The sequence below is a fragment of the Malus domestica genome, chromosome 17, assembly GCF_042453785.1.
Source record: "Malus domestica chromosome 17, GDT2T_hap1".
Classification (NCBI taxonomy): Eukaryota; Viridiplantae; Streptophyta; class Magnoliopsida; order Rosales; family Rosaceae; genus Malus; species Malus domestica.
The window spans coordinates 29,093,804-29,113,612 of NC_091677.1; the positions used below are offsets into that span (position 1 = coordinate 29,093,804).

General features: G+C 39.7%; 1 long non-coding RNA gene across 1 annotated transcript; it reads left to right on the plus strand.

The window, feature by feature from the left end:
• The first annotated feature begins 4,528 nt into the window (after positions 1-4,528).
• Positions 4,529-16,221, plus strand: LOC139193873 (uncharacterized). Its single transcript, XR_011578394.1, has 2 exons — positions 4,529-4,668; positions 16,117-16,221. It is a non-coding gene; the product is annotated as an uncharacterized lncRNA (long non-coding RNA).
• The last annotated feature ends 3,588 nt before the right edge of the window (positions 16,222-19,809 follow it).

The following is a 19,809-nucleotide window of genomic DNA, read 5'->3' on the forward strand; positions in this document are numbered from 1 at the left end:
CGTTCTATAACTGGTTTTGTGATTTACTTGGGCGATAATCCCATTTCTTAGTAGTCTAAGAAGCAATCCACAGTATCTCGCAGCTCTATTGAGGCTGAATACAAAACTTTAGCACATTCTACATCAGATTTGTTTTGGATTCGATCTCTCCTCAAAGACATACATCAGCGAATCTTGGTGCCTCCAGTACTTCACTGTGACAATCTGAGTGCTTTAGCTCTAAGCTCGAATCATGTCTTTCACTCGAAGATCAAACATCTTGATACCGACTATCATTTTGTTCGTGAAAAGGTACAACGGGGTGATTTAATTGTCCAATATATACTTACTGAAGAACAGGTTGCAGATGTATTCACCAAAGGCCTGCATAGTCCTGTGTTTGCCAAGCACTGCAGACACCTTGCTCTTGCTGTTTCAGGTTCAGTTTTCGATCCGGTTTCAGGTGTTTAGCTGTTTCCAACTTCACTTGGCAGCTCTCTGTTCAGTTTGAGGGGGGAGTAATAACCAATATAACAGAATTGCCACATGTATAACAGAATTGCTACATGGCATTATCTAGAAGATGGGTTAGTTAATATAGGTAGAAGGGTATTGTTGTAATTAGTTCTTATGGGTATATAAGGGGTAATAGGGTTCTCATTTGAGTAAGAAAGCATTGTAAGAGTTTCTGAAAGCTTTAATACATTTCCTCTTTCTTCCTCTCTATCTTTCCTCATCATCTTCTTATTCAATTCTAGTATCCATTGCTTTCATAGCTTCTCTGTGTTAATAAGTACAAGGTAATCGTAGTATAGTCGGCTCTAGCAAGGTTGTTCTCCACCGGAATTGAACGAATAATTTATGTAAAACCAAATATTAATTAATTATTTGAAAACAAAATTTGGAAAATGGTGATTTTATGACCTAAAATAATAAAAACGAATTTAATTAAAAACAATTAATTAAATAAATTAGGAAGGTAAAGAAAACAAAAGAAAATAGTTTTGAAAATCAATTTGAGCACAAGGATTTCGCCGTCATCTTAACAATCCTACATAGTTCTTCCAATTACTTATGGCTTACACAAGCATATTATGAAGGTTAGGTTTTCCTAATATATGCCGTACTTGGAACCTCCAACATAGAGCTTATATCTAACATGCAACCCGTCTGTGGTATCCAGATAGAATGTGAACATCCAGATCGAAGGTTAGGTTTTCCTGTTCTTATGAATTGATGCAAATTTGTTTTTCGTTTTAGTATTTACATCAATAAGTACCTCTTTAGTGAGGTTATTTTGAGTCACTCTTAGTGATTAGTTTACTTTTAAGTTGGTATGCTATCCGGTTTTCTTGGGTTTACGAGGCTATTTTTGTTAGTTTTGCTAGTGGTGTTGAACATAAAATTCATATTGGTATGGACGTTGGTTCGTTGTCAATTCATTTGCAGAGTCGACACTACTTGTTGTCAAAGAATGTTTTCTTGCTCGTTATATTGCAATTTTTGCTTTTCAGATGCCCATTTGTTAAGTGTTTGAACTTTGATCAAGAATGAAGTTCCTTTAGCTTTAGAGTGTTATCTCATTATTTTGATATGGATGTGGAAGGTTTAAAAAATTAAATTTGTTCATTTGCTTAATACCCGTCCTGTCGCCCTCTCTAATTCACAGTATGGTGACAATTAGTTTAACCAAATTAGCCCTTTTATATTTTATTGTATGATGAAACGAAGTTCTATCTTTTGAAATTTCCCATCTGGTCAATTTGGGTTCGTTCTGATTCCACACTCAAACAAATACTAAGAAAAAATATTCATATTCTATAAGGATTGCAAAATGCGCATGCCGATATTAAAAAGGTGTATCAATAAATAAAGGTGACTGTTGAAATAGTTGATTCCATTGACAAGAACAAGGTGTGGGTGGGGTTGTATTAGAAAAAGAAAAAGAAAAAGACAGGCATGAATTGGGTGGTGTTGTCTTTGATGTAAGGTCCTAATCGGGTAAATAGTTATAATGAAGTAGTTGAAAGATAGTTTTTGCGATAAAAAATAAAATAAAATTTAAACATTTGTTGTAAAATCTGTTAGAATTCATACAAAATTTAAAAATGTTGTTTTTCTCTTTATTATTAGCATGCAAGTGCGAGTCGAAAATTACATTTCTCCCCTTTCTTCTATTCATCGCTATTTTCTCCATCCCTCTTTGCAGCTATTTTCCATCGCTAATACAAAGCCATAAGGGAAAATCCTAAATTAGCAAAGCTCAGAGTTATTTCTGTATAAATCTCAACGTAAGCCATGGGTCTCGCCAATTAATCTTTGCTGCCTAGAAGTCTTTTGTCCAAATTTTCTAAATTTTAAGTCATTTCTTTTGTTCACCCGCGAGAAAAAAAAAATCTTGCTACCTAGACTTTAGACAAGGCTTTAAATTTGGATTTTTTTTACCATACAAACTATCTTCCAACTAATTAATCACCACGAAAACTATACATCCATTAGGCATTGGTATAAATAGCAAAACAATAAAAAAAAAAAGTTAAGCTAGTGCAAGAAATGTCTACACGTGGCAGTTGTAAAAAATTGACCAATGTCAAGATTTAAATAGTTGGTTACGCTGCTAGCGTGGTAAATATGATACACACAATAATTGGTTGTTGTTAAGTAGTATGCCGGATGACAGTTTAATTGTAAAAGATAACAAATGTCGAGATTTAAGTGGTTAAATATCGAGAACTTTAACGAAAAGCATTCGGTATTATTTACTTTAACGAAAAATCACATTTTTATACTAAAAAGTCAATCATGGTACTATTCACTTTACTCTTTATTTTATCCATAAAACTTAAAATTTTCAAACTATTTTAATTAGTTTTCCATTAAATATACTGCTACGTGGCGTATACTTTACACACAACTCCTTGTGGAAATGGTTCAGCTGAGATCCAGCAGAAAGAACATTTCTCTGTAAACTATCAATACATATTCAATGACCTTTTAGTTTAAAAAGGACATGCACTACTAGCACTGGCAGGCGACAAAGTTCAACTATAAGATATCATACAAAACATTTGATGCGTTTATTTAATTCAAATTAGGCGTCGCAGCTGTTGTTTTATTAGGTAATTCCTTTTTTATTTTATATTTTGTTGTGGAATATTTAGGCAAAACCTATTTTTACATTGGAAGTTGGAACTCCTTGAGCATAAAGAACTGTAGACATAAGATAAAATACATCGAGGGCCGATCTAGAGTCTCCTGTTGCTCTGAGTGGACAGTATAAATTGACACATGCTATGGATCACGACTAGAGTTATGTTATCTTCATTATTTTGTAATTAAAATTGAAGGATCTGAATTAAGAAGGAAATTGACATATGGTGCTGATGGATCACGACTAGAGTTATGCTATGTCTATTAATCCATAATTAGAAATCGAGAAATTGAATTAAAAAGGAGAATGACTCATAGCCCAATTCAAGTTGAGATTATTTACTAAATTATTTGGATCAAAGTAAATATGATAAATGATACAATGAGTTGTTTTGTTGATCTGAGATCTAAACCAAATGAATTTGAACTATAAAGCCAACATGGCAAGTGTGACTGACGATTTTATTATAAAGCTAATAGGGTCCCCTGCTTGTAGTCATTGAATCAAATTTCAATTGTCCGATGGATGATGCCCAGCCTCCTAAACTCAAGAAAGGATCTTGATCCATCACATCCCATAGTTTTTTTGTTAACAAATGAGAGGATAATTTACATTAAATTTATTTAAACTACGGAAATGAGATTCAAACATGAAACGTCGACTGCATGCATGAGCGAATGCACTTAACCAATTGAACTATGAACCACTTACAATATAAATTATATTTAATTTCACCACTTTTTTTAAGATTTCTTGTACATATCATTCCTAACCAAAAAAAGAAAACCTAAGTTATAAGATAAGAAAACTCCAAATAATAGTGGAAGATAAGGAATAAATGTATCCACTAAAGACAAGATGAGTTGAACTGCTCCATCAATTAGGAGCCTTTTAATCACATCCCATCGTTCACCTTGCTCCTATTCTGCGTTGGAGGAGGAGACCAAAAAAAGTAAAAAACAAAAGGTGAAGAAAGAAATGGGATGGAAAATGGGGAGAGCATCTGCATCTTTTCTTCTTCTTTTCCTTTTTTAATTTCAGATGTAGACAAAAGAATGGTTGGGGGTGGGCGGTGGAATCAATCACCACCCTTCATCCTGGACGGTAACCTAACATTGTGAGAATATAGGGATCTTGTCTTTGAAAAACGGTTGACCACAAAACTAGTCCATATTGTAACACAACACAGCAATGTCCGAGAGAACAAATATCTATCCCTCTCCTGAGTTTTTATAACAAAAAGGTGGCTAGAACATTTGAGAGAGAGAGAGAGGGGTAAAGTAAAGCTTCAGTCCTACTCTTAGAGAGAGACATAGAGGTTCTTGCAGTTTATGAAGAGATGAATATGATGAATAGCAGCAGGAACAAACTCAGTTACATGTCATCAGTTGTGGTTCTTGTGTTATGCTTGAACTTGAAAGCCGCCCATGTGTCGACGGCGTCTGGCAACATCATCTCCCAAGGCCATTCTATTTCCGGCAACCAAACAATCAGCTCATCACCACGCGGCATATTCCAGCTTGGTTTCTTCACTCCAGGTAACTCCCACAACCACTACATAGGCATCTGGTACAAAAAACTACAAAAAACCGTTGTTTGGGTGGCAACAGAAACCACCCTGTTTCCGATCCATTTTCTTCCTCCCTTCAACTCTTCCCAAACGGAACCTTAATACTGCTCGACCAATCCAAATCTTCCATTTGGTCAACATCTCGTGATCCCTCAGTTTCTTCTAATTCTACCAGTGAAGTAGCAGCAATGCTCCTTGACAATGGCAACTTTGTCAGAACAGATGCTTTGAATTCGTCTGCTGTCATATGGCAGAGTTTCGATCACCCGACCGACACTTGGCTGCGGGGCGGGAAGCTTGGATACAACAAGCTGACCGGGAACCCTCACTCCCTGGAGAAGCTCACAAAACCCAGCACCTGGGATTTTCTCTCTAGAGATCGAACGAAACGGAACAAGTTTTCTATTGATGTATCATGGGACTAAAATGTATGTTGTGCTAGGATAGCACCAAACCCATTTGAACCAACTCAAGCGAACCCACAGGAAATTTACCAAATGAAATGCAAGAACAAAATATTAAAGAACACCAAGATTTTAATGAGGTTCCTCAACAGTCAGTGTAACAAGAGTACGTCCTCGGAGCAGTAGGAGCTCACCCAATAATCCACTATCAACCAAATGGGAGTTTACAAAGTGTTGGCAATCTCACAACCCAAATAACCCAAAACACCCAATAGCTCTCACATACCACATAAACAAATAGAGAAAGAAATATAATAAATAATTTCTTCTCTATACATATAGCTCAAAGCTATTACAACAACTACTTTGGTGAATGATTACTAACCAAATGAAGCAGCAGCTTCTTTTTTCTGTTTGGGCTCTCTGCAACTCTCCTGCTCTCGACAGCTCACTCTTCTCTCTTCTGCTCTAATCTGAAAAAATAGCTCACCCTTTCTTCTCTTCTACCCGAAACAACAACAATAATTATGGTAATAAAAAAACCACAAAAAAAAAAAAACATCATCATGATGCCTCCTCATCATGATGTTTTCTCATTATTTTGTCTTTCACCTTTTTTTTCTTTTGGTTTCTTTATTAGCCGAAAGGTGATGGCTTGTTTTGGCCATAATTCAACAATCTCCACCTTGGCCAAATTCCGAAAACGCCATGATAAGCCAACCAACACAATTGACCCAAAAAATCACTCCCAAACACTAGCAAAAGAACAACTCATGCCGAGCCAAATGCTTCAAAAAACTCCTACTGCTCAACGCCTTCTTTATATAGGCATAATGTGAGCCAAGTTCAAACAGTGAACAAACTTGGCTACACCAACAACCTTAGTCAACATATCAGCGGGGTTGTCTTTAGTTGGAATCTTATGGAGAATGATTTCCCCTTCACCAACAATTTCACGAACAAAGTAATAACGCACATCTATGTGCTTGGTCCTCGCATGATGAACCTGATACTTAGCCAAATAAATGGCACTCTGACTATCACAATGTACCTCCACCTGCTTCTGATCAACCCCCAAATCTTTAATCAGCCCATGTATCCAAATGGTCTCCTTTATAGCTTCAGCAACTGCCATATATTCAGCCTCTGTAGTAGACAAGGCAACAGACGACTGCAAAATGGACCTCCAACAAACTGGTCCTTTAGCCATAGTAAACACATAGCCTGTAGTAGACTTCCTTCCATCCAGATCACCTGCATAATCTGAATCAACATAACCAACTGCAAAATGACCAATACCAGAGTCATCTATCTCAAAGCATAAACCAACATCTCGAGTACCATGGAGATACCTCAATATCCACTTAGCTGCTTGTCAATGCTCTTTACCTGGATTATACATATATCGACTCACCATGCCAACTGCATGAGCAATATCCGGTCTAGAGCATACCATTGCATACATCAAACTACCAACCAAATTTGCATATGGTATATTTTTCATTTGCAGCTTCTCTTTATCATTTTTAGGATACTGTAGAGAACTCAATTTAAAATGAGGAGCCAAAGGGGTACTAACCGGTTTGGTTGAATCATGAACTCCAAACTTCCGAATCAATTTCTCAAGGTATTGTCTTTGATTCAAACTGACCAAACCCTTCTCTCTATCTCTAGTGATCTCCATGCCAAGGATCTTCTTCGCTTTACCAAGATCCTTCATCTCAAACTCATTCTTCATTTGCTTCTTCAATTTTTCAATCTCTTCAACATTCTTTGAGGCAATCAACATATCATCAACATATATCAACAAATAAATGAAAAACCCATCTTGCAACTTCTTGAAGTACACACAATGATCATATTGACTTCTAGAATAATTTTGGCCTCTCATAAATTTATCAAACCTCAAATACCATTGCCTTGGAGATTGCTTCAAGCCATAAAGTGAGTTCTTCAATTTGCAAAACAAATTTTCCTTCCCTTTCACTATATACCCATCCGGTTGACACATATAGATCTCTTCATTCAAATCACCATGTAGGAAAGCCGTCTTCACATCGAGTTGCACAAGCTCAAGATCATATTGTGCAACAAGAGCTAACATAATACGAATTGAGGAGTGCTTCACAACCGGAGAAAATATTTCATTGTAGTCAATGCCCTCCTTTTGTGCATACCCTTTAGCAACTAATCTTGCTTTAAATCTCACATTGCTTTTCTCATCAGCATCTTCCTTCTTGGCATACACCCATTTGCAACCGATAGCTTTCTTGTCTTTAGGCAATTTAGCCAACTCCCAAGTCTTGTTCTTCAAGAGAGAATTCATCTCATCACCCATGGCATTGCACCACCTCTTCTTCTCCTCACTCTCAATGGCTTTCTCGAAATTGGATGGAATCTCATCAGTGATAATAGGAAGAGCAAAAGAAACATAGTCACTATACCGAGCTGGCTTGGTAATTTGTCTCTTTCCTCAGTTTTTGGCAATAGACTCTTGAGGTGAAACTTGCTCTTCAACTTGAATAGAATCTTCAAGTTCAACTTCTTCAACATCCTCATGGTCTCCAACTTCTTCACTTGTAGTGGCTTCGACATCAGCGGAAATAGGATTTGAAGTACCAGAGGCAACTTTCTCAAGCTCCACCTGTTGGACATCTTTCACATTCTTCTCAGAGTCTTTGAACATACTTTCTTCATCAAATGTCACATCTCTGCTGATTACAAGTTTTTTCATCTCTGGACACCACAACCTGTAACCTTTGACACCACTACTAAAACCAAGAAAGATAGCCTTTTTGGCTCTAGCATCAAGTTTATTTTCAGTCACATGAAAATAAGCAGGTGAACCAAAAATACGGATATAGTCATAATCAGAAGAAGGTTTTCCAGTCCATACCTCCATTGGTGTCTTACCCTGAACAGCAGCTGAGGGTAATCGGTTGATGATGTGACATGCATAATTAACTGCTTCTGCCCAAAATGACTTGCTTAAACTCGACTGAGACAACATACATCTAACCTTCTCAAGCAAGGTTCGATTCAATCTTTCTGCAACTCCATTTTGTTGTGGAGTTCCCCGAACACTGAAATGTCTCACAATTCCTTCCTCTTTGCAAACTTTAAAGAAAGGATCGGATGTGTATTCACCACCATTATCCGATCTCAAAATCTTAATCTTTCTCCCAATCTGGTTCTCAACCATTTTCTTCCAACCCAAGAAAATGCTTAACACCTCACTCTTGTGCTTCATAATGTAGACCCAAGACCTTCTTGAATAATCATCAACAAAGGTCACGAACCAATGTCTACCACTCAAAGAGGGAGTCTTTGTAGGACCCCAAACATCCGAATGCACATAATCAAGAATGCCCTTCGTCTGATGTACAGCAGTACCAAACTTCACTCTAGTTTGCTTCCCTAAGACACAATGCTCGCAGAAATCAAGCTTACAAGTCGTGGCACCTTTTAGAAGACCTTGTTTCACAAGCCCTTGTAGAGCTTTCTCACCGGCATGGCCTAATCTCATATGCCACAGTCTAGTAGTATCTGAATCAGATGTGCCCATATTTTCTGAGACTACAGATGCTTCACCTGTCACAGTACTCCCCTGCAATAAATACAAATGGCCACATCTAGGAGCTTTCATCACAACAAGTGCACCATAAGTAACTTTCAAAGTCTGTCCATTTGAATGAAACCTGAAACCCTTAGATTCCAAAGTACCCAAAGAAATAAGATTTTTCTTCAAATTCGGTACATACCGAACACCTGTCAACTCTTTAACCATGCCATCATGCAACTTCAAACGAACTGTACCAATCCCTTTTATTGTGCAAGGATTGTCATCTCCCATGAACACAACGCCACCATCAAACTCTTTCAAGCTTGAAAACCAATCCTTGTGAGGAGTCATATGATGAGTACAACCCGTATCCAATACCCACTTAGTAGCACAATCAAATGATGAGGAAGTGGTTAAAGCAAAATCAGAAAAATCTGTTTCAACCTCAGCAACATTAGCTTCAGAACTTTCTTTGCCTTTGGTCTTCAATTTAGGACAATCTTTCTTCCAATGGCCTTTATTACGACAAAAGGCACATTCATCTCTTTCCAAAGGTTTTCTACCTTTAGAGTTTCCTCTAGGTCGAGACTGTGATTTTTTCCTACTAGAAGATGACCTCCTCTCAGATGATCTACCTCTAACAAAAAAAGCTTCAGAGGTACTATCATGATTTTTATCTCTATGCCTCATTTCATAATTCATCAAGGCATTTGACACATCTTCAAATTTCACAGTTTCTTTACCATGCATAATAGTGGTAACAAAATGCTCATAAGAGTCCGGCAAGGAATTCAACAATATTAAGGTCTTATCTTCATCCTTAATATCCTCATCTAAATTTAACAAGTCGGCAATCAACTTATTAAAAGCATCATGTGTCTAATCATTTTTGTACCTTCTTTGTATTGGAAGCGGTAGAGCTTTTTCTTCAAGTGTAGCCGGTTCTCTGCACTCTTCGTCATATACTTGTCTTCCAATTTTTTCCACAACACACTTGCTACCGTCTCCCGCATCACAAAATACTTCTGAGTTTTTGCAAGGCACAACCGAATTGAAGAGCAAGCCCACAAATTTAATTTCTCCCATTTCGGCTTCGACATAACTTCTGACTTCTCTCCCAAAGCGGTAAGTAGATCTTGTTGAGCCAACACATCTTTGACCTCACATTGCCACATCCCAAAGTTGTTTGTGCCATCAAACTTTTCCACTTCGAACTTTGCATTTTGCACCGTAGTTCTTGCAAACCCGGAGCTGCTTCCAAAAGGATTTTCATCTTGCCCATCTGACATCTTTGGCAACTAGACAGTACCCAAGAGCAACTAGTGCTCTGATACCAATTGTTGTGCTAGGATAGCACCAAACCCATTTGAACCAACTCAAGCTAACCCACAGGAAATTTACCAAATGAAATGCAAGAACAAAATATTAAAGAACACCAAGATTTTAACGAGGTTCCTCAACAGTCAGTGTAACTGGAGTACGTCCTCGGAGCAGTAGGAGCTCACCCAATAATCCACTATCAACCAAATGGGAGTTTACAAAGTGTTGGCAATCTCACAACCCAAATAACCCAATACACCCAATAGCTCTCACACACTACATAAACAAATAGAGAAAGAAATATAATAAATAATTTCTTCTCTATACATATAGCTCAAAGCTATTACAACAACTATTTTGGTGAATGATTACTAACTAAATGAAGCAGCAGCTTCTTTTTTCTGTTTGGGCTCTCTGCAACTCTCCTGCTCTCGACAGCTCACTCTTCTCTCTTCTGCTCTAATCTGAAAAAATAGCTCACCCTTTCTTCTCTTCTACCCGAAACAACAACAATAATTATGGTAATAAAAAAACCACAAAAAAAAAACATCATCATGATGCCTCCTCATCATGATGTTTTCTCATTATTTTGTCTTTCACCTTTTTTTTTCTTTTGGTTTCTTTATTAGCCGAAAGGTGATGGCTTGTTTTGGCCATAATTCAACAATGTATTGGACCAGCGGGCCTTGGACAGGCAAGATTTTTGAGTATGTTCCGGAAATTCAGTTGAATTATTTGGTCACGAATGCCAGCTATAATTCCGATGAATTTGGGAGTTATGTTTCTTATGATGCTGTTTTCCCCGACATCTTTATCCGGTACATGCTTGATATCTCCGGGCAGTTCAGGGCCTACAAGTGGGGGAAGGACTATAATCAGTGGACTTCATTTTGGTTGCAACCCTCCGAACATTGCGAGGTATATAGATTCTGCGGTGCTTCTAGTATTTGCAACCAGCAACAAGTGCCTCTTTGTGTATGCTTGGAAGGGTTTGAACCGCGAGCTCCAAAAGACTGGGACTTGGAGGATCACACGGAAGGGTGCGTGAGGAAAACCCTTTTAGAATGCAGTGCAGGCAGTGGAGGAAATGACACATTTGTGGTGATACCCGATTTGCGCTTCCCTGAGAATCCCGAGACTTTAGCAGGTAAGAACATCGATGAGTGTAGATCGGCGTGCTTGAGTGATTGTTGTGTACAGCGTTTGCTTATGACAGTGGGTGTTTGGTTTGGAAAGGGGATTTGTTCAATGTAAAACAACTTACATCTGATGAGACAGTCGGCAAAGAGTTGCATCTTCGGGTTGCAGCATCAGAGGAACCAAAGGCGAAGAGAGAGAATAAAACCTTTTGGATTGTCATTGGAGTACTTGGAGGTTTGTGTGGTGTTTTACTGGTTATTATGGTAATTGCCAAGAATGAATGTTCCGGTTCTGGGGAAAGGTCTGAGGCAGATGAAGGCTCTTTGACAATGTTCAAGTACCGGGTTCTAAGAAACGCAACCAAGAACTTCACTGAAAAACTTGGGGAAGGAGGCTTTGGTGCTGTTTTCAGAGGGACACTGAAGAGTTATACCGCCATCGCAGTGAAGAGGCTTAACTGTCCAAAGCAAGCAGATAAGCAATTTCTTACAGAAGTGAGGACTCTTGGAAAGGTCCAGCACATTAATCTTGTTCGTCTCCACGTGTGGATGCAAATTTCCGCTTTCTTCTTCTTGGACAAAATTGTACCTACAAAACAATTAACACATTAGATCAAGGCCAAGAGCCTCACGCACCCACGATGAATGAGGGAGCTTTGGCCGAAGAACCTCCGTTGCCAAAGTTAGAATTTAGAGAGAAAAATATTTGGAGAGTTTTTTTGGATTTTTGCCAAAGTGTTGGAATGAGTGTTTGGTGAAAATAGGAGCCTATTTATAGGGCTAGGAGTGGCTGGTTTTTCAAGGGATTTTGTGGTTATGGTTTTGGCTTAATTAGCCAATTTATTGGCTAATTAAGTATGAAAGAAGTAAATGGGAGGTTACAAAATTATTTATTTGTATAAATAGGGTAATAAAATGGAGAAAAGTGAGAAAGGTGAGGATGAAAAGGAAGTGACCGGCCCTTTAACAATTTTTAGGTTAAATTGTATAATTTAATAGGTAATTAATGGATTAATTGGGTAATTAATCTATTAATTTACCAATTAATATTATTTTGGAGGTTACTTTGCAAAAAAGGAAATTTGATGAGACGAATATTGAATTGTTACCTCTTTGGAGCATTTTTGAGCTGTTCGCGTGTAGGAATCCCGGTGTGCCTCAAGGGTAGTTTTGTCATCTTTTACTAAAAAATCCACGTGTTGCCTTGTGATTATTTTTGGCTCCACAAATGCCCTCACACCTGCTGGGCTGCTCGTAGGAAAGGGCAGCAGGTGTAGAGATCTTCTTGCTCTAGGAAACTTAGGAATGCTTCCTATTTTAATGTAGATTCCCTCTTTAATGTGAAATTAGATCATTCTAGGAAAGGGAAATAAATTTCTCTCAAAACCTATTTAAGTCCACCTTAAGTGGGTTGTTAAATCAACTTTGGAGAGCGATTTATTCTACCCTACAAGAGAAAGAAAGCTTAGAGGATATTTCTTCCCCCTCCTCTAGCAATCTTTTACATCTTGTCCGTGTAAAGAACCGTATTTCGTTGCTTTCTTTGTCTTCTCCACGCCGCACCGATGTAAGGAAAACTTAATTCTCCTTATCTTCTTCTTGGGAGGTGCTGCCACGGGGCAACCGTCGAGGCGGTGCGGCACATCGGTTGGCAGGAGCTAGGAGTCGGCTTGGCATGGGCCAAGGAGGTGGTATGGTAGGGGCCATTGTTTGTGTTGCTCGGCTTGATTGAAGCCAAGGATTGGCTTGGCATGGGCCGAGAAAGTGGCATGGCATGGACAACGGTTTGGGCTGCCACGTCTGGGCTGCTTGCCAAAAATGAGGAAACTGCTTGAGTTTGATTTCTTAGCTGCCGTAGATGGAGCAGTCAAGGATGAAGCTGCCAAGATCGGAGTAGCTGAAGATGAAGTGTCAGATGAGCGAATTATTAAGTGTAAAAGTGGCTGCTACTCCCTAACCATTTGTTATTTAAGTGATATTTAAGCATTCGATCTTTTGAACTATGTGGCATTCTCACATTGGAGAGCTTACCCAGATGGGTGTCAGGGATTTAGTTTACCCTCTCGCACTAGAGAGCAATCAGTTTACACTCTCGTACTTGAGAGCAATTGGTTTACCCTCTCCCACTGGAGAGCAATTAGTTTAACCTCTTGCGCTGGAGAGTAGACCCATTTGGGTGTCGGGGAATTGGTTTACCCTATCACACTGGAGAGCAATTAGTTTACCCTCTCATACTGGAGAACAGACCCTTTTGGGTGTCGGGGAATTGGTTTACCCTCTCGCACTGGAAAGAAATTAGTTTAATCTCTTGCATTGGAGAGCAGACCCATATGGGTGTCGGGGAATTGGTTTACCCTCTCGCACTAGAGAGCAATTAGTTTACCCTATCGCACTGAAGAGCAATTAGTTTAACCTCTCACACTGGAGAGCAGACCCATAAAGGGTTTTGAGCAGTTGTTGTGGATAGCAGTTGAGCCAGACTAATGAATAACTTCTTGAATCTTCATTGAGAATAAAGAAATAAATCAACTATGCTGGAAGGTAGAAACTGCATAACAAACTGGATAGTATTCGGCTTGTGAAGCCTTGTTCGTCGAGTTGCTTGAGTCTTCGAACTTATTTGGAACTTCCCCTGCTTGTGTAGGCCGTTTTGTTGACCTGTCAAGATACTCGTCACATCGGCCATCATTTGTCAGCTTCTCAAGGTACTGTTTCCACTTCAGGCATCCGTTGGTAGTGTGGCCTGGTCCTTGATGGAATATGCAATATTTTGTATAATCTAGCCTCATAAGATCGCCTTTCATGGGTGGCGGCAGTTCGAACCAAGGTTCATTCTTGAGCTTGTGGAGAATTTGGCCGATTGAAACTGTGAACTTGGTGAATGTTTCAAGCGCTGAGTCTTCTCTGGTCAGGGAATGTTCCATGTGCTTCTTTTCCAACTCGTTTTTGTTAGACTACTTGGCCTCATTCCATAATGCATGCTTTTCTGCCAAAGCATACGAAGTTGCTAGGGTTAATTCTTCTCCCATGATTAATTTTCTGAATAAAGGATGTTCGGTGGGAAGCCTATTTCTGAATGCTGCCGTTGCTATGTCTTTGTTGCAGCCAACAATCTTGGCCTTCTCCACTTTGAACCTTTTGACATAGTCACAAATTGTCTCCCAATGGTCTTTTACGATGCTGAAGAGATGGTTGGATGTCCTTTCGATTGAGCGGTTAGACGAATACTCCTTAGTGAAAACAAAGGAAAGTTCGTTAAAACTCTGGATCGACTGCGGCAGTAGAGTGTGAAACCAGTCTTGTGCTTCGTCTTGTAGAGTTGTGGCAAAAATTTTGCACATAAGCGCATCGTTGTTCCTATAGAGGATCATGGTATTGCAGTAATACTTGAGATGTCGATCCGGATCTTCGTCTCCTTTGTACGGAATAAAGTGAGGCGTAGTGAACCCGTGAGGTGGATCTATCCACTCGATCTCATTCGTGAATGGTGACATGCTTATGTTGGTCATGTCTCGTCAAAGCACATCGTCAGCAGCCTTGTTTCGTTGGAAATTGCATAGTCGTTCAGTTAGGAGCCTATCAACTTCTTCTTGAATTTGCCTCTGCTGGGGTAATGGAATTTTCGACTGCCCCCGATCGTGACCTATGGGTTTGGGCCGCTCTTCCCTATGCTCGACTCCTCCATGTCGCAGCTGCGGTGCATGTGGCATGTATCTGGCAAGCGAATGGGCTGTTCACAGGCTGCTGGTTGAACTTGAGTCGGATTAAGTGACTGCTTCTCTCTGTCTGCCGTGATGTCTACTCCGATGTGAGGTAGAGAATGCTCCTTGCGAGCCTAGTTATGAATGAACATTTCGCCTGGAAGGTTGTCCATGTTGATAATCGGAGTGTGACTTCAACCGTGAATGTATGCTTGCCCGTGGGCTTGATTAGGAATGCACGCTCCTCCGCGCGCTAAGACAAGAGTATACACTATCCCAAGGACCTAAGTGGGAGCGTAAACTACCAAAACGTTCAGATCGTGGCTGGTTGATAGGCTGTTTGCTGGGACGCTGGTAGAGAGGTTCATCTGCCCTTGTCCTACTTAGGGACACCTCGTCTAGGGCACGTTGGATCTCGGTGCGTTGCAAGAGTTGATTCACCAAGGTTGTCTGTTGTGCAAGGGCGCTCGTCAACTCTATGACTTGTCGAGACAAATGTTGTTCGCCATTTGGATTGGAAGAGCTTGGAAGGAATGTGTCTCATTGAGCAATGGAAGTGTGGTAGACTTCGAGTGCAAGATTTGAATTGGGAAATGTCAAATCCGCGGAGAAATATGGTGAAAATGCCCCTGGCTTGATGGTTGCTCCGGATAGTTGAGATATTCTCGGGCCAACATGAGCTACTTAGGAAACCATGGGAGGTAGGTCTGCGGGAGTAGGCAGGGCTATAGGAGAAAGCTGGATTATGAGAGTAGGCTGGGTCGCGGGAGCAGGTTGGGCTGCAGAAGCAGGTTGGATTACGGAAGTAGGTTGGGTCACGGGATCAGGCTGCTCAATGCGTGGTGCATGCGAATGCGATGCTTGGGCTCGAATTGGAAACACATTGGGCTCATGTTGGGCATGGAGCGACATGGTTCGGGTCGTGGCTTTGGTGGTGTGGGCCTTGGATAGCATGGCTTGGGCTGTAGTGGTGGAGCCATAGACCTCGCCGCGGGTGATTGCCATGGTGGCCACCTCGGTGGTTGCCATGGTGGAGCCTTGTGGTGGTGGTGCTGCTCCCCCTAAGATCACATTTAGTCTCGTGGATCGCTGCGGTCCCATTTCTTGAATATGAAGAAAATTTATTCTTTCTAATCGTACTATTTTATGAGGAACTAGAATGAACAAGTTTTCTTTAGTTTAGTATCTAATCCATCCAATTATGTACACGAAACGAGCCCTAAGAAAATGCATGCGATATTACATATGTACAACATTTATCTAAAAATTAGAATGCTACTTGTGGTGCAGGCAGCATCAAGATACATCCGTAGAACATTAAAGAACTCGAGCATGGCATTCACAAATATGATTGGGCCCGTGGAACAAATGTCTTTGGCAAACCAACCAATAAAAGGATTATACTTTATGGTAGTTGGATCACCTCAGGTAAGCGACAGGGTCTCAAAAGTTTTGGAAACAATATGCATCGTTTTGTTTTAAAAATTTGGTGCATATAAAATTAAAAGTTATATAAACATACTTTCACACACACATATATATATAAGGTGTGTTTTCTTAATGATAGCATAGACATGTTATATATATAAGTTATATGGGAAAGGTGAGGCTTATCTTAACAATGAAAAAAGGCACCATAGATCCACAAAAACTGAAGTTGTGCATGGAAAACGCCCATGATATGATATTCAATGCCTCGGAAAAATATCCTGTGCAAAATAGCACTGAAAAATAGTCACTCATTTGAAATTCTACTATTACGCAAAACAAATTATAGTGTTATTATGCACATTTCTGTTGAAATTTATAACTTGAGTAAGAAGTTATTGAAAACATACAAAATAATACTACATTTGTAATAGTTGGTTAATAACTATGATTTTGTTATTACTTGTGTGTATTTGAACTTTTTATTTTGTGAGTATTCTTATTAACACGTCATCTTCATATGAGTTGACCCATCATTAACTTCAATTGTTCTTTTAAACTTTTAATTGTGTAAATGATAAAAGATATTACGCTTTGATGTCTAGATACGTTTAAGATCCATAAGTCGCATTCGGTAGAACCGACTAGAACTCATGGGTAAATTAGATCTGATATACAATACAATAAAACTTAACAATAATCTCCAATAGAATAAAAAATAACAATAACCTCTAGTTCACAGGAAAAATAGGTATTCAAATGAACTCATCATTACCAGAAGGTTACAAACTCCATTCTCTACGTGTCCTTCATCCTCCTTTTTTCATTCTCTTCCATCATTTTATTCATCTGGCTCCATCATCTATTTGACCATACCAAATTCCATTCAACTACTGTTGATGTTCACCGTGATTTGTCACGAATATATGGGAGGGTGTGTAGAGTTTTGACTCGGGTGTTCACACCATCACTTTTGTGAACCCTTGTTGGTCCTCCCCAATGTTCGCCCTTGTTGGCGATGTTTCTCGTGGGATCTGTCATCTTGAGTGCTTCCTTGTTCTTGGTTCAGTTTGTGGCGGCATATGTTTTGGTGGCTCTACGAGGTTGATCTGACTTTTTTTTTCTTCATGTTGGGGTTCTTGTTGTTGAGATCTCTGGTGCTAGACGATCGGTGATAAGGTTGCTATGGTTTTGTTTCTATGTGTTTGTTGTGGACTCAACCTTTGGGCTGGGTTTTGCTTCTGTTTGTTTTTTTGGGCTCAACTTTTGTGTTGGGTTTTTTGTTTTGGGGGTCCATCTATTAGTGTTTTACTTTATTTGTAATTTGGGCCGTTGTATGTGTATGCTTTTTTTTTTTTTTTTTTTTTGAAAAGATACAATAGTAGATTTCATTTCATCAAAAGAGTTTTACATCATACAATTTTGAATCAATGCCGTACATAGTCTTCTACAAGTAAGTCCATAATAACACTTAGAGGAGTCTCATTCCATTCACATTGTTGGGTCAATGAGAGCCCAATCCGTGCGAGTCGATGAGCAACAGAGTTTGTATTGCGGCAAGTATGGGCAATAGTAACTTAAGTGATTGGATGGAGTAGTGCTTTGATCTCCTCCACCACTTGTCCAATTGTGGACAAGTTTAGAGTTGGACTCTTCAAAGCCTCCATAATCTGAAGTAAATCTATCTCAAAAGATAAGTTTGAAATTCCCCCATTTACTGCCCAATACATAGTCTCCCGAAAAGCCACCAGTTCCGCCTGCAGAAGAGATAAGACATCCTCAGTACTGCCACAAAATGCATTCACAAAACCTCCAATATCATCTCGAATAACTGCCCCGAATCCCGCCATCATACATCTCGAATAATTACCCCGAATCCCACCATCATACTGACTTCATTCCGTGCCCTATCAATATTCATTTTGAGTCGTCCAGGAGGAGGAGGAATCCATTTGGATCTATTTAGGGCCCTTGCAGTCAAGCCATGAGTAGTTTTAGCCTTAACAAAGGCCATCCACCATTGCCGAGCTCTTTCAACACACACATATGGGGTATCTACTTCCCTATTCCACATCTTCCCATTTCTAGCCCCCCATATGCCCAACAAGTCATGTGGAATAAGTCAAAGCTGGACTTGGGAAGAAGTCCTGCAGTTTTGGTAATCCAATCAAGGAAAGATGGGTGTTGGACATTCCTCATAATTACTCCCATATCAAACAGCATCCATGCACACTTTGTATATGGGCAATTCTTCATCAAATGAATAGTGATCTCACCATAAGAATTGCAACGAGTGCATTCCAACTCAGTGATGATATGGCGTTTATTCAGGTTTGCACGAGTGGGGCACCACTTATTTCCAAGTCTCCGTACACAAATTTTGACCTTAGGTGGAACGTTTACATTCCATAGCTTAGACCACAGTGTGCTAGCGGGCGAAGGTTGGGCTGAGGATGATGCACCGTTATTTGTAAGTTAGAGCCAAGACCTCACAATGTGATATGCACTACTAACTATAAATTTTTCACCTTTGTCGTAGTGCCATACTAGGGAATCCGGTGGGGATCGTCAGCTTAATGGGATTGAGCGAATAGTATCTACTTCCTCCACTGAGAAAAGATGCCTAAGCAACCCAATGTTCCATCGTTTTGTAGATTGGTCAATAAGCTCGTCGATTGTTTTTAGGGAGCAGCCATCTGGTTCGATTGAGAAAGGCCGAAAGGATGACAGGGTGGGTAGCCATGGGTCCTCCCATATGCGGATGGTAAAGCCACTCCCCACTTGCCAGCGTAACCCGAGGGTGATAATCTTCCGCACCGCATATATATACTCTTCCAACAGTAAGAAGCATTGTGCATTATCATTACCTTCATGAATGATCTTTGTGGAAAGTATTTTGCTTTTAGTATCTATGCTACTAACGAGTGGGGTTCGTTAATGATCCTCCATCCCTGTTTAGCTAACATCCCCAAATTGAAGGAAAAAATGTTTCGAAACCCAAGTCCTCTCTCACTTTTTAGGATGCAAAGACGTTACCAAGAGCACCAATGCATTATCCTTTCACCTTCATCACCATCCAAGCAGAAAGATGCGATCAGTTTGTTTAAATCCTCGCAAAAATGTTTTGGTAGGAGAAAAAAACTCATCGTATAGGTTGGGATTGCTTGTGTGATGTGACTGCCTTGACTAACACTTTTTTTCCCTGTCGCACTAAGTAGCTTACCCTTCCACCTCTGCAGCCTTTTCCACAATCGGTCCTTTATGTAACTAAAGCACATTGACTTGTTTCTACCAACAATGTCACGCCCCGATCCAGACCTACGTCTAGGATCGACACGTGACGTCACCAAGTAACCATATACTCAAAAGATCCCGCCTCCAGGATATGAACGAAGCATAACTCAAGAATCGAATCGCATAATAATTTTTTGTATACTTTATGGTTGCATCTAACCTTCTCGTTAAACTGCCTACGTACTCTACACAGGGATCAAGTCATTCGTAGTTCATCATGGACTATAATTGACATATATCACAGTCCGTTTAAGCCGAAGG